The sequence below is a fragment of the Sinocyclocheilus anshuiensis genome, unplaced genomic scaffold, assembly GCF_001515605.1.
Source record: "Sinocyclocheilus anshuiensis isolate Anshui unplaced genomic scaffold, SAMN03320099.WGS_v1.1 scaffold1897, whole genome shotgun sequence".
NCBI lineage: Eukaryota > Metazoa > Chordata > Actinopteri > Cypriniformes > Cyprinidae > Sinocyclocheilus > Sinocyclocheilus anshuiensis.
In genome coordinates, this window is record NW_015536560.1 from 84,089 (window position 1) to 94,643 (window position 10,555).

The window sequence follows — 10,555 nt, forward strand, 5'->3', positions numbered from 1 at the left end:
AATTAGAGCACATGTTGAAAATAAACAAATCAAAAATAGAAGTGTCTCTGGTTCCTTTTGAGGTTCAGAGAGAACATCAAAACAAAGGGGGCATAACATGTAAATGGATTTAAAATTACCTGACTGCTATTATTAAAACAGGGTAATCAATCTGGTATTAGGAACAATCAGTAGCACTAGTGATTAACTGTAAGCTTGGTGTTGGGCAACACACCATGGTTGGTCACAGCTTCTGGATGTTCAGCTCCCATGCCTAGACCATACCATGTGTGTGCCCCGCCCTCCGTAGCGTGTTATTCACTGTGCCCACCCAATAACTTAATAATTCTTCTCTAGATAAACAGTTAAAATTTAATTAAATTTAGATTTAATTAACTAGTAACTGAGCAATAGCATTCAGGAAGGATACAGCTAATATTGTTACATTAGACGAGAAGAATTGAAGATGGGGAAACAGAGAATAGAGAAAGTGAAAAATCAGAAACCAGGGATTAGGTTAAATTCAAATTACTTCACACTGCATACACACATGCTGTATTTAAAAGCTTCAAGTAAAGGGTGCTAACCCCTAATTGTTAAAGCTATTTGGTAGCTTAGTTTAAGATTAAACTATGCTAAGTCGTGTTAGCTTAGCCATAGCATTAAGGGGGGTTGTTTACAACATGGCATCACCAGGTGACGCGTGTGCTATGGGGAGTTAGCACTTCCTGTGACAAGTCATTGTCATGGTAACCAATGCATGCCAGTGCAATTCAAGCAGCTTTAGTGTCTGCCTGTTTCAAAGAAGTGGCCCACAGTTCTAAAATGTGGTGCTTTCAGTCCTTCAAGACTTGTTGCATTAAATATAAAAAAAGGGGGGGGGGGCTATAGGATTTACCTCAATTCGAGCACTGTTTTAGACAATACTCAGTTTTGGACATGGGATGGTCATTGCAAATAGCCTACTGTAAATGCAAATCGGCTGAGGGTGGATTTAATTTTTACTGTACTAATCATAGTTTACGTGGCATTTAGCCAGGATTTATGTTATGAGCGTGTCCAGTGTTTTTTAGTCCCGCTCCCGCAAGGTTCTATTCCGCACCCACCCGGTCCCACTATATATTCACTCTTTGTTCACCCGCTGTCCGCTTAGAATAATTTTCTTCCCGACCCAACCGTTCCCGCTAATAGGGAAAAAGTGTCGCAGAGAGAAAAAAAATGTACACTGTAAAAAAAAATCTGTTAAATTTACGGTAAAATACCGGCAGCTATGGTTGCCAGAACTTTACAGTGAAAAATACAGTAGTAACATTTTAGGTTTTACAGAACTGTTTAATTTTACAGTGAAAAACTGTATTTCATTAACTGATACAATGTTAATATGCAAACCTTTGAGTTAAATCATTTTATTTGCAGAAATCGACTGCACTTAATTTGGCCAATTGGCATTTGTTTACTAACTAATATTTATAATGTTTAAGTAACGCAAGCATATTGGTCTTAAGAACTATTTTGCTTAAGCCCATGAAGAAAAACCTACTGATTTATGCAAAGTCATCAAAAGCATCAATTCAACTCTCTTGCAAACAACAGCAGCACACATTCATGAGTGATTGAAATTATTGAAGAGATTCACACTGCATCAGTAACTACACAGTTGCTGCCTTTAAATATAAACAAAACCGAGTTTAACGTCCTTCAATGAAAGCGCATCCACACTTTGCTCCATCCTTATTCTGCTCTGTCACTCATCGACAACCTGCCTGTTCTGTCTGAGGGCCGTATATTTACCACAGGTACAGCCTGCTCTGAGCATCGTTATGCACATGCTGCGCACAGACCACGCAAATAAAACGCGTGACGTTTAAAGCATGCGTGCAGCGCGTGCATAACAGTCCTGAGCGCAAGCTTTACCAGTGGTCAATAAGAATAAAGCGCAGATATGCTGTTCTAAATGGACGTTGGGAACGGGATATTGTTAGACCGCCCGCTCCCGTTCAAATTACACCAGAGTTACCGACCGCTACCGCGTTTTATTTGGGAATTTAATCCCGCGGCGCAAAAAATCCGGTCGGTCCCGCAGGGAGAGCCGCGAGAATGCAGACCTCTACCTCGAGGCTTAACATGTTGATAAATAACTAAATTACTGTTATTTAACAGCACCATTTTTTTTTACAGTGATAAGCATTACTTGAGTAAAATTTACTTGGAATTCCCAACTTAAAGTGTTCAATTTAAAGCTACTAATAATTATGTTTAGGCTTTTACTTGGGAATTTTTTGTAAATTAACTAGCCTTTTCTGAGTGAAAATTGTTTCCAAGCTTTTTTCAAACAAAATTGTTTTCATTGTAATTCTTAAGGCTTGTGCTTTGTTAAGGATGTTCATCCATCCACCGATTTTTAGATAATAGGCCTAACATAAATAATTTAGCCTATAGTTGAGTTGGACAGCGGTCATAGTATAGTCAGTCAGACAAGCGTCTGCTTCATACAGCACGAGCCGCAGCGCAAGATTGACCGAACTGGCTCCGGCAAACGTGCAGAACTTTTACTTTTTACTAAAGTAATAATGGACCACAAACTGAGCGTTCATTTTAATGGGGGAAAAGTTTGTTTTAATGTGGATATATAATCAGTCTTAGTCGTTTTGTTAATAAAAGTTTAGCGAGTTTTAATGAACCAAAAACTAAGCATTTCTTTGCCAGTAAGGGGAAAATCCACAGTCTTTCATTTATTTGTGTTACAGTGTGGGCATAGGTCATATGCCTATGTCTTATTAATTTTGTTAATAACGAATAATGTTAATAATATTTCGGTTAAAAGATTGGGGGAAGATAACCTAAAGATCAAACACGATCAAAATAAGAGCTACAGATGCTGAACGTCATCGACATCTTTTCTTGTTAAATGTGCGAGTGTATTTGGATAACACTGGTGTTGTCACAAGTTAATTAATCAGTGGGAAAATCTCCTCACCGGCACATTCTTAATGCTGGCTACATAAATTACAGTTACATGATAGAGACCAGCGTCGGCGCCACAGGGGGGCCTCAGGGGGCCCGGCCACTTCGGTCACTGTGCCCCCTCACCTCTGGTGACATCTCCAGAGTGGGCGCTCTGATTTTAGTCTGAGAGGCAGGCTACTGCCCTGGGAAGATCTCCCCGGCTGTTAAAAACACGGATTAAAAGCAAAATGTTTTCATTTCGGTTTGCTCTTGGCAAAAATATTTTTTGTCATGGTTCCAGAGCGAAATAATAACGGCAGAGCGTTTAGAAAGAATTCAGACTCTGTTGTTATCTACTAATGTAAATTTGTTCACCCACAGTAACAATTTTTAACAGATTAATTGACTATTTTAGTTTTCTCCATGTTTAAAAAAAACGCGCAAAAAATAAATTTTACGGTTTTGAGAGGAAAATAAAAGATTAGTCACGTATAAGTGGATACATATTTATGTAAACATTTATATAATATTTTTACTACGATGTACGATGCATTCTGCCAGTTAAAATAAAAATCAGACTTGTGTATTTATGACTTCAATTACTACATTCTTTTTTCAGAAATTGAAGTAACTTTAAATGTTATTGTGTGTTTGTACTTTTCATAGCCTATTTTTAGCTTTATAGAGAGCTTCCAGTAGGTTTTTCACGGAGCTGTCAACACTGAGCCGACCGCCTGCAATCAGTTGACGAACATCCTATTCATATATAATACTAGGCTAGGCTATATGTTATTAAATTGTAGGCTATATCAAATTATTTTATTTACAATTTTCGTGTTTGTGTTTTTCCCGTTTTATTCGTTGCATCTGAAAATTACTTCTGCACTATAGTCTACATAATTTTAATTTAAATCAATTAATATTCAGAAACAGGTTTTTTTCTTTTCAAAGAAAAAAGTGTATGCCCGCTCACTTTCTGCGCCAACCCTGATAGAGGCATTTACATTTTGACAGCCTAAAAACAGACTTCAGTCACATGAATGACTATTAACTAACAAAATGTACCGTATCAACCGCGTGAGCTTAATCAGATTTGCCATCATTATTTTTCGTAAAATAATATCTGGGGGACCCCCCCTACGTCTATTTTTTTATTTATTTTTTTATCTGTGCTTCTCATCCATACAGATTTAACTACGCGCACAGCTAAATAAAACAGGCTGGGTGCTGATTAAAATTTCTGAAATAAATATTTCTGTGAAACGCGTTAGGTTGCCCCCGATCTAGGACAGCTGCAGAGGACTATTATTTTGCTAAACGAATTGAGGATGACGTCAGGGGCTCATATTTGGTTGACCAATCGGCGGAAAGGGGCGTGTTAGGACCGCCCACAAGGGGAAAACTAATTTTGAAGTCGTTTATCCGTTTTCTACCCGTGAACCAAAAAAACGACAATTTTCTCGTTTCTGCTTATTTCATTTCAAATAGAAAAACAAACTATCAAAACGTACACGGACCTAAGTACAATTAGTGCATTTATGCATTTCCCTGCAAACACTGGCCCTTTACGGGCCCACTTAGGGCTGCCAGTGCAGGGCCCCTGAGAATTTGCTCATTGGCAAAACTTTGGCCCCTTAGCACTGGCCCTGCATGGGCAGCCTCCAGGAAGCCTTAGCGCTGTTTTTTTTTTTAAATAATAAAGTTTGAAGTCACCATTATGGAGGTAAGCGCTTGTTTTAGTTGGGTTCCTGACCCTCGCCTCTTTATTTTAAGTATTTTTTTGGGTGTTAAAGCTATGTGTTGCTGAAGTGTATTTGTTGTAGTAGCAATTGTAAGAAGGTAATCTCATGCTGAATCTTATTTTCCTCTACACAGTACAACAGGAAAAGGAATTGATTGAAAAGTAGTTAATTCAAAGGAAAATTGATGAAGCTTTAAGCAAGGACTGGCTGAAGGAAAACTCTAAACAGTGCCCTTCCTGTGGTGCCAACATACAGGTCAGCATCAACTAGCTCAGGACTGCAATGAGTTCTCGCTTTTGTTGTTTAAAAGTGGAATCTTTGTTAGATTCTTAGAAATAGCTTTTAAAATAATGGGTTATATTTTCTCTTTTTGTTGGATAAGATGAAAAATAGACCCAGAAGCAGTGTTATTGGGGCCTCATTTATAAGATGCATATATATTTAGATTTGATCCTAAATTCCACAGACTTGTTAGTCATTAAAGGTGACCAACAAATGTGGATAAAGGTACACAGAAAATGTTCTTATATGTAAATGCAAAACGTCTAAAAATTGTTTTTATACATCAGCACAGTAATGTTTACTAAATTATATTTATAAATCTTACATTCTCATCTGAAGTGCCACCCACCATCATAAAGTTAAAAGGCATCTATAGTTTCTTTTAGAAAGACCAGATTTTTACTGTGAAAAATTATATTATAAATGTCTAAAATATTATTTCGAAAATAAGTTATTTCTTTTAAGTTACATTATTGCAAATTTTCTGATTATAGTTTCTTACTCATAATTTGTTCCTTTTTTTTTATTAGAAAGAACTGGGCTGCAACAAGATGACCTGCGCTTCCTGCCAGCAGTATTTCTGCTGGATCTGCCTTGCAGTTCTCAACAGAAATGATCCCTACAGCCACTTCAGGGACTCTAACTGTCCTTGTTATGACCAGTGAGGCAGCTGGATAGTGGTTTTGCTGATACAATAACTAAAGAGGGCATTAGAGGGCGCTGTTTTACTGTAGAACCAAAGAAATGAATGAATTATGCATTTATATAGTGCTTTATTGTGTATTTTTTGTACACCCAAAGCGCTTTAAAATCATGGGGGGGAGGGTCTCTCCTCAACCACCACCAGTGTGCAGCATCCACTTGGATGATGCGACGGCAGCCACAGGACAACAGCACCAGTGCGTTCACCACACACCAGCTACAGGTGGAGAGGAGAGAGAGTCATAGATCCAATCAAGTGGTTGGGGATTATTAGGGGGCCATGCTTGACAAAGGCGAGGGGTTACACCCCTATTCTTTACGAGAAGTGCTATGGGATTTTTAATGACCACAGAGAGTTAGGGCCTTGGTTTAACGTCTCATCCGAAAGACGGTGCTTTTTGACAGTATAGTGTCCCCGTCACTATACTGTAAAAATGCAACTGTAGGCAGATTAAACCCTCCAGTGCTGATGTATGGAGAAATTAAAAACTATTGCAAATTATCACAGTTGATTTTTACATAAATCACAGTATCACAGTTGATTTTTTTTATTTATGCTACACTGTAAAAAAATTACTATAAATTTACAGTAACTCACTGGCAATTTTAAAGACTGTAAATTGACAAAAGTACTGTAAATCAATAATTACAATTGTACTGTAAATAAATACAGCAAACTGTACAATTACAATAGAAACGTTTATAAATGAGTGAAATTACAAGAGCTACTGTGAACATTTTACAGTAAATTAGAACATTTGTTGTGAAATTCAATTCACTAAATTAACTACAATTGAGATTTTTCACTGCTGTGATAGTGTGTAAAGATTTGGTTAACTTATTTAAAGGGGTCATATGATGCTGCTAAAAAGAACATTATTTTGTGTATTTGGTGTAATGAAATGTGTTTATGTGGTTTAAGGTTCAAAAAACACATTATTTTCCACATACTGTATATTATTGTTTCTCCTCTATGCCCCGCTTTTCTGAAACGCGTCGATTTTTACAAAGCTCATCGGTCTGAAAAAGCGAGGTGTGTTCTGACTGGCCAGCTATCCAGTGCGTTGTGATTGGCCGAATTCCTCAAGCGTGTGACGGAAATGTTACACCCCTTACCATATTGTGATGCCTGCGGCAACCACATTTGACGACCCAGGGCTGGACTCCGCTTTGTCCACGGTGAAAGCCGATCCGGCAATCGACAGCACGAAGTTGAAGTATTTCCTCAGCGACCAGCACGGATCAGCTCTACGCATGACGAAGCGATATCGAGCGATATCGTCCTCTTTTGGAAGGCCAAACAAAATAGTTTCGCTTTCACAACAAAGCACACAGCGCCTCCACGACATGGTGGCGTGTACTACAGCGACAACAACACTACAGCGAGAATAAAAGTTACACCTTCTTTCTTTGCGTAAACATTTGGGCGGCGTTATGCAAATCTTCCCAGATAGTGACGTAGGTATGTGTTAGAACAAGCCGTTTTAGGTAGGTGTGGCTGACTCTTAACTTTTATAAAGAATATCTCTTTGGATTTGAGACTTTAGTCTTTGCAACTTTACAGATCTTCTTTATGCACCAAAAGCTTGTAACAAATTTAAATCGCATCATATGACCCCTTTAACTTATTATTGAGTCGGCTGAGAAGAAATATTTCTATAAAACTGCAAACACTTACTGTGTAATAGTAAATTAACTAAAAGCATGACTTTAACTCAAACCACTGCAGTTCATCATTAGCTATAACACGCATGGATGTGCTGAAGTATTAAACAAAGCAATCATTACTCCATCAACACCACAGTTACTGTTTTAAATTAGTTTTAAATAAAGCAGCAGAACATCAGTGTTTGAGGCTCATTGACTGAAGCACAGGCTCTACTTTCCAGCACAATGGTGACCCACAAAACTACATTAAACAGAGCTCTCTTGTGCAAAAGCCAGAGGTGGAAAGTCCAGGGGTCAGAAAGTAAAAGTCCTGCCATATGTTTATTCCACCCATGAACTCAGCCAGCTGATTTCACCAGAGGTGGGACCAAGTCATTCCTTGCAAGTCTCAAGTCAAATCCCAAGTCCTCAAAGAGTTAAAGTTAATGAGATAATTAAGTGACTAATTAAATGATGATTGTGCATTAGTGATGAACACCTACTGTTAACAAGCAGCATCATTAAAGAAAAGAGAAATACAAGAACTGCAATTGAGTTCAGCCTCAGCCTTGAATGAAACCAACAGTATTGCGCTCTTGAGCCTTTTAGTAATTCAATGTAATTTGCTTCTAAGCAATTGCAGTATTGTTTCAGAGTAAGCATTTGTGCATTGCTGAATCAAGCCTTGAAGTAGCAGAAGTCTTTTGAACGAGCATCATGCAGCGGTTTTTCTCTTTGTGTTTTCAATTAATACCCAGCTATTACAAAACAGCAGAAATTTAAAAAAAAGTTATATTAAACAAGTGCCACAGTAATGCCACAATATTAAGAAAAAAAGTAACTGCATTGGTTCAGGCTTTTAGACATGAACACTTACCATAGGATCCTGAACAGTGGTGAAAATAATTATTCATACTGCAGTGCATGATTGGAGTTTTTACTAAGTTGTTACCCAGCGTGTATTGCAGCATGAAGCATTTTGTTGACTGTTTTACAAGACCACACACATTGCTGCTGACAAAAAGCTGATGTAAGAGTCAAGAGCCTAACTAAAGCAAACACTGATCTCCATGATGGTGGATTGATTTTAACCAATAAAACATCAACAGCTGATCCTCTGTAATTCTCAATAACAGCAGGTGTTCATCGCTGATGCACAATCATCATTTAATTAGTCACTTAATTATCTCATTAACTTTAACTCTGAGGACTTGGGATTTGACTTGAGACTTGCTTGTGACTTGAAAGCAATGACTTGGTCCCATCTCTGGTGAAATCAGCTAACTGAGTTCATGGGTGGAATAAACATGGCAGGACTTTTACTTTCTGACCCCTGGACTTTACACCTCTGGTTACATATTTACTCTCCTTATAGATAATTATGTGAATTATTAAGTGATGATTGTGCTTTAGAGATGAACAGCTGCTGTTATCAAGCAGAATCACTGAATGAAAGATAAACAAGAACTACAACTGACTTCAGCCACAGCCTTAGATGAAATCAACTGCAATACAAGACGTCATTAAATCTCTCAAGATCTGATTAAACAACTCCACAAACAGAATTACCAGCTTCACACATTACAATTTGACTTTATTTCTGTCATATATCTACAAAAATTCTGAGAATTAACAGAGGTTTAGATGTTTTATTGTTAATGTTATGTTTGACCTCACCATTATGGCGATCAGGGTTTGCATTAGTTGGGCTCTTGACCCTTGACTTCTTAAAGTTAGTTTTTTTTTTTGCTGTTATAACTGTGTCTGAAAAGCACATTTATTATAGCAAGAACAGCCGTGAATTCTAGCAATAGCGTTGTTTTTGGATGCTATTTATAATGTCTTTATCATTATCTGATGAACTAGTTCCCTGGATACCCAGTGGATAATCTTGAATGACTTGGAATGGGGTTTTTTGTTAGTTTCATTTTGTTTATGATAGCTATTTGACACGGCAAACTACTACTAAATCACTTAATACACAAAACATTTCAATGCTACAGCATCATTGACACACACAGATATCAATATCAGCACATGAATCTCAACAATGGTGACAATCAAAAGCTTCATGCTGCAATGCATGCTGGGTACCAGCACAACGCAAAACTCACCCATGACTCCCAGCATGCATTGCAGCATGAATAAATTATGCCGCTGAATTGTCCACTTATTTAATTATTACTATGTGCTTTTATTTTTGCTATTGTTTTCGTGTTGAGTTTTAGTAGCTTGTTTTGTGATGTTCAGAGTTGATCGGTTTATTTATTTTGTTGTTTGTCACCGTTGTTGAGATTCATATGCTGATTCTTGATGTGTGTGTTTCATAGCACAGCACAGCTTTCTTTTTTAAAACAATCTTTTGTAACAACCTTGTTCTTATGTATTGTCTAAAATATTGTCTTGGAAAGAGAAGAAACACCGGATAAAATCAGTGAACCCGATGTTCAACGATGATTATATTACCAGCAAAACATAATGAACAATACTACAAATTCTATCTTTGAGTTTCTATTTTTGGTCTCAACAAATGAGTTTAAAATCACATGGTTACAACAATCAATACAACACTGGTGTAAAAAAGTCAGGGTTCAAGAGCACAACTAAAGCAAACACTGATCTCCATCATGGTAGTGTAAAAAAAAATGCTAAACTTCTGTTCATTCTCAATAACATCTTCTGTAGAGGTCCGACAGAAATAGCATCAGTGTGGTTAGTAATGTGTGAAGCTGGTAATGCTGTTTGTGGAGTTGTTTAATCAGACCTTGAGAGATTTAATGACGTCTTGTATTTCAGTTGATTTCATCTAAGGCTGTGGCTGAAGTCAGTTGTAGTTCTTGTTTCTCTTTCATTCAGTGATTCTGTTTGTTAACAGCAGCTGTTCATCGCTAAAGCACAACCATCACTTAATAATTCACATAATTATCTATAAGGAGAGTAAATATGTAACTGAACTGTATTAATGTGTTTTTGCTGAAGAGAGATCTGTTAATGTAGTTTTGTGGGTCACCATTCTGCTGGAGAGTAGAGCCTGTGCTTCAGTCAATGATGAGCCTAGGTCACTGATAGTCTGCTGCATAATTTAAAGGGGTCATATGATGCCGCCCAAATGTGCACGCAAAGTAAGAAGGCATGATTTCAGTAACCGCAGTTAGTGTTGATGCAGCCATGTCAGAGAGATGCTGTGTGTTTTTAGGCGAAAGCAAAAGCACTTTATTTGGCCTTCCGAACGTAGATGCATTTAGGAATCTTTAAGA

At 37.5% G+C, this 10,555-nt stretch overlaps 1 pseudogene; it reads left to right on the forward strand.

The window, feature by feature from the left end:
* LOC107701437 (E3 ubiquitin-protein ligase RNF14-like) overlaps positions 1–5,697 on the forward strand; it is a 20,208-nt pseudogene extending 14,511 nt beyond the window's left edge.
* The last annotated feature ends 4,858 nt before the right edge of the window (positions 5,698–10,555 follow it).